At 39.9% G+C, this 5,882-nt stretch overlaps 1 non-coding gene across 1 annotated transcript; it reads left to right on the forward strand.

Moving 5' to 3' along the window:
* The first annotated feature begins 567 nt into the window (after positions 1 to 567).
* On the forward strand, positions 568 to 640 carry TRNAA-AGC (transfer RNA alanine (anticodon AGC)). The gene has a single exon. It is a non-coding gene; the product is annotated as a tRNA-Ala (tRNA).
* Positions 641 to 5,882: the final 5,242 nt, after the last annotated feature.

Genomic DNA, 5,882 nt, shown 5'->3' on the forward strand with positions numbered 1-5,882 from the left:
TCTGGACTATCTAATGAGCACATAAAAATGCAACATTATACAAATGCTGCCCTTATAAGCGCACTGCATTAGCATGTGTGGCATTACACGTATCATATAGATCTGTCGGATTTCATACACTGCGCGCTGCATGGTCCTCGGTGTAGTTCCAAGAATAGGAAGTGTATATACCTTAATCAGAACCACATCGCTGCTCCGCATCCCCTCACCGGGTAAACATTCCGCTGGAAGATGCTCCCCGATTCTGCCCTATACACTGAACCGGATGATCTCATACCGTTATTTTTGGCCGCGGGTCTCAGCACCGTTTCCCTCTGTTCATCTTCCTGTAGCTCGTATCCTCCGCCCGGTACAGCTGTAGCTACTCAGCAGCGGGAGCTCAGCGAGCGAAGCACTGAGCATGACACCGAGCCACGCCCCACCTGTCAGTCAGCCGGCGAGCATGCGCATGGGCGGACGGGCCGGCGCTTGGCGTTAATTGTATATTGAAATCCCCATTGGCCAGCCAAAAGCGTGACGTTGGTGTATGTGTAAGCAACAGGGCGTATATCAAGAACAACAGTAAGCGGGGAATTAGCTCAAATGGTAGAGCGCTCGCTTAGCATGCGAGAGGTAGCGGGATCGATGCCCGCATTCTCCAGTTACACTTTTCTTTCTTCACTACTAAAAATTGTATTTACATTTTTTTTTTAATGCTTATATAATTACTTATGTTTTTATTTATGTTAAATATTTATTTTGATTATTTGATCCGTTTCGGGAATTTATATACCGATATATATAGATTATATATACATAATAAAATGCTGTTCTATATAGTTTTGAAATTTAAGGACTGGTAGGAAAATTAAAACATCAAATAAATATGATCAATCTTTCAGGTTTCAGATGCCTTCATGCGAAAATCTGCGATATTTAACATATTTTTTCAACCGTTTAGGGAAGTCATCTAAAGTAAATTGTTTTGCAGTGACGCCTAGTGGAAAAAAAGAGACTTACACTTAAACGTTTTTTTTATCCCACATCCCAAGCCATTGGCAAAATACATGAGACAGTATCATAGAATGTAATTTCATAAGAAGTACTGTTTAGAGGATAGTATACAGTTTAATTGTATTTACAAAAACAGAAACGAGTGATTAAAATAGTAAAATAAAAAATGGCTAAAAAGTAATTTCCAAAAGGCTAGAAAGCTTCATGACTTACTGTCAGTTGACCTAAAATTCACCAATACAGTTACTCAATATGGTTACTCATATATATTTGGTTCATATGCAAGCTACACAGAGATGGAAGTTTCTTATGTGATTGCATGAATTGTTTAAAAAGAAAAAAAGGATATTTAGCAAAACCGTGGCCCAGAATCCAATTAATTCACAGGACTAAGACTCAGACGCAGGCTGGACATCTAGCGCACTGTGCAAATTCAGTGTGTTTGAGTGTGTGTGGCAGCAGCCAGCTGCCTTAAAGTCCCAGGGCCACCTTGTCATCGCCAGTCCAGCCCTACGAATCCAATTAATTCACAAGAGTTTAGGATTAAGGATCAAATCCAGCAAAACTACCCAATAATTCAACCTATATCTGAAAACCTCACCTGGCTCAGACCCTGACCAGACTAGGGATTCAGATCAGTCCTAGCACTTTAAGGCCAGCAGCCAACAAATTATGTCCATGTGGCTGGTGGCTGCACACTATACCTTTGCAGGGACCTAGCATAATGCATAATTAAATCTGTGAAATGACTTTTAGGAAATCTTTCCATGTTAACTTCAGTATACAAAATATGTGGGTTTTATGTATTGTAGGTTGGTACATAATATGTGAAATGTACACATATAAGCAACTTGTAAAGCATAAGGATTATTCTACAGTTTAAAACTAGATAAAGCTCACCTCCGAATTAATTTTAACCATGTTTTTACAGCCTCCTGCTATTACAAGAGCAATTAATTTGCTCTTATTATTGAACCTCTTTAAGGCTAGGTTTCCATTTGGTTTTTTTTTGCTAAAAACGCCTATAAAAACGCCAATAGCGCCACCTGGCGTTTTTTTTGTGAAAAACGGCTGCAGCCAGATGTTAGCTGTTCTTCAATAGGAAATCGCAAAATGCCATTTCCACTTGGCGTTTTTCTGTCTGGCGTTTTTTCAGTCGTCTTTGGCGTTTTTCTGCTTTTTTGGGCTCTGTGGCAGTTTTTCAAAATCGCAGCATGTTGACACTCTGGCGTTTTTTGCAAGAAATCTTGGCTTTTTTTCTCCAATAGAAGTCTATGGGAGAGAAAAAACGCCATGAAAAAGCCATGTGGGTTTATTGCCTTGGCGTTTTTTATGGCGTTTTTTCCACAGTTACAATGCAGAGGATGGACCCAGTATCTGTGTGTCCTACGAGAAATAGGCTGAAAACAAACAGTTTCACACAAAACAAAGTCCTGGACTGGTTCATATTGAATTTTACACCATTTGGAACAAACATGCCATTACAAACAAACATACCCAACGCATCAACTGGATCCTGCGTGCCAAAAGCAACAGCAAACAATTTGCACCATCATTTGGGGCCAATCTTCCCAGAGGAGCAGACATTCGAAATAAAGCATGCCTTACAAACCACAGAAAAGAGACAAAAGGGTCTACCAAGTAAATGACATCAGGCAGATACTTGCCATTTATCCTAATCCCTTTTAGCTGGGTGAAACTTCTAACTTGTAAAGGCTGGAAAAACTGCCTAAGGTCAAAAAAAGCAATTTCCACAGAAAGGCTAAAACGCCAGAAAAAACTGCAGAAAAAACGCCAAAACGCAGGTAAGGCTAGGTTTCCACTTGGTTTTTTTTAGCTAAAAACGCCCATAAAAACGCCAATAGCGCCACCTGGCGTTTTTTTAGTGAAAAAACGCAGAAGCCAGATGTTAGCTGTTCTTCAATAGGAAATCGCAGAATGCCATATCCACTTGGCGTTTTTTTGTTTGGCGTTTTTTCAGTCCTCTTTGGCGTTTTTCTGCTTTTTTGGGCTCTGTGGCAGTTTTTCAAAATCGCAGCATGTTGACACTCTGGCGTTTTTTGCAAGGAAATCTTGGCGTTTTTCTCCAATAGAAGTCTATGGGAGAGAAAAAAAGCCATGAAAAAGCCATGTGGGTTTATTGCCTTGGCGTTTTTTTCCACAGTTACAATGCAGAGGATGGACCCAGTATCTGTGTGTCCTACGAGGCTGGAAACAAACAGTTTCACACAAAACAAAGTTCATATTGAATTCTACACCATTTGGAACAAACATGCCATTACAAACAAACATACGCGACGCATCAACTGGATCCTGCGTGCCAAAAGCAACAGCAAAAATTTGCACCATCATTTGGGAACAATCTTCCTAGAGGAGCAGACATTCGGAATAAAGCATGCCTTACAAACCACAGAAAAGAGTCAAAAGGGTCCGCCGGGGCGTTTAAGTAGAACTCTACCAAGTAAATGACATCAGGGGGCAGATACTTGCCATTTACCCTAATCCCTTTTTTAGCTGGGTGAAACTTCTAACTTGTAAAGGCTGGAAAAACTGCCTAAGGTCAAAAAAAGCAATTTCCACAGAAAGGCTAAAACGCCAGAAAAAACGCTAGAAAAAAATGCCAAAACGCAGGAAAATGCAGTGGCAGTTTTCTTGGCGTTTTTCATCAAGAAAAAAAACGCAGGACAAAAACCCAAGTGGAAACCTAGCCTAAATGCAGTGGCAGTTTTCTTGGCAGTTTTCCTGGCGTTTTTCATCAAGAAAAAAACGCCGGACAAAAACCCAAGTGGAAACCTAGCCTAAAGCAGACAGTGTCAGGGGCGTAACCAGAAACAACAGTATCTTGGTGCAACAATAGCCCTGGGCCCCCCAAGCAACATGTTCCACAATGCCAACTTTGCCACCAAACACTCAGTCAGTGGCAACATTGTCCCCAAACAGCTTGTCTGTGCAATCTAAGCACCCTAACAGTCTGTCTGTGCCATCTTTGACCTCAAACATTTAGTTTATATAAACTATGCATCATATTACACGAAACATCAGTAAACAAGTATGCCAACCCCTTCCAAAGCCACCATAGTGGACTACAACTCCCATCACTCTAGGCCAGAATACTGATGTCCATGATGGGAGTCAAACAAAGACTTATCCGTCTATAAAATAAAATATAAACGCATCTTAATAAAATGCACATTTTTGCATTTTTACATTTCTGACGGGCAATTGTGACCTCACTATGCTTGGTCCTTGCATGGTAGCAGGGATCAGGGTATTTTTTTACCTGCATGCCACCCAGCTGATCGCATAATAGATGTGTCTAAAGGTAAATACCATAACAAGAACAAGGAATGCTATCATATTTATTTATCATAACCAAAGGCATTCTAGAAATCCTTGCGCAGGGTTATGTATTTTCATTTCTTTGTGTTTCACTTCATTACTTTTGCATCAAGGTGTATTATATATTTAATGTTTTTTTTACATAGATTGTACACCAATCATTATAATTTTTCACGTTGGAAGTATATTCACTGGCCACTTAGTATACATTTATTCTGTTCTAACAATCCATGCAGCCAAAATACTGGTATTTGCCAGTCAGTATTATTATACAGAATCAAACAACCATTGGGACTGTAGCTTCAATGGACTCCATCAAACTTATTCATGAAGGGAAAATATCCCAGCAAACAGTGAATCCAGGCAACACTTGGCTCTGAGAGACACTGAATGTAACAGGGTGTATCATATGTTGACGTCACACCAGAGTGGAGTTTAAAAAAAAAGGTTCCTTCCTGTTAGTTCAAGAGACCAACTCGGAATTTTGTCTGGTGGGACACAAAACAGACTTTGATCCAGGTTTATAGTAAGGACTGTGCATCATTTTACTAGAGGAATGTATGCTGATTGATTAAGGGGGGGGGGGTAAGGGCTGCCCAAGACAGAGAGGCTGGGGCAAATACTGCATATGTAAGGAGAAGGAGATGTCCCACTGAATGAAGAAGCTGTGCCTGTAGAGGAGGGGGAGAGATATACAGGAAGGTAAGGTTCAAACGTATGTGTGCATAATGGGAAGGAGGGACACGACTTGATACAAAGTAACAAGAACGCAAACAGACCAAATAAAACAACTGTAGCAATAGATTTATTGGAAACACAAATACAAGACTGGGGCTAGTGCAGTAATACAAATAACTAGTTTAACCTTCTGAGTACCAGGCGTAATTATTTTATTTATTTATTTATTTATTTATTGTTTTATATAGCGCCATCAAATTCCGTAGCGCTGTAATTCAAGGCCAGAAAGACTGCAAGTAGGCACAAAGTGGCACTGGGCCCCCAAACAGCCTGTCTGTGTCATCTTTGTCCTCGAGCAGCTTACAACAAGTCCCAGTTACATTTGACTGCGCTCACAAGACATTGTACACAGATGGCATAGCATCATGTAAGCAAAACTTACTGTGTTTATGTAAAGCATATAAGGTGATCTGTGAATTGTGTTTACAGAACAGCAAGCCCATATATAGATCAAAATACATTGGATTTGAATTTGTGTGTGGTATCCCATAATTATGGGCAATGTATAGCATTATATGTTTCTTATGTGTTATGTTCACATTGAGTGACAGTATCACTGTAACTGTCTTCAAAATGTGTCATTGAATAGGTGGTTTACTGTTAGAGGAAATAGATGGATCTACTATATAAGCTGCGTAGTGTGAGGGACCCATCCAGTGCTTTGATTTAAATACAAGTGTTTTGTAGATTTCTGTTTATGTGTGTGTATATATATATATATATGTTTATGCTTACACATATGTGTGCCTTTTTATTTACAGTGATCCTTTCAGTTGACTACTGAATTATTGAGGTCCTCGAATATCTGAACA

The sequence above is a fragment of the Sceloporus occidentalis genome, unplaced genomic scaffold, assembly GCF_023333645.1.
Source record: "Sceloporus occidentalis isolate IW3139 unplaced genomic scaffold, rSceOcc1.0.p SCAF_32, whole genome shotgun sequence".
NCBI classification, from domain to species: Eukaryota; Metazoa; Chordata; class Lepidosauria; order Squamata; family Phrynosomatidae; genus Sceloporus; species Sceloporus occidentalis.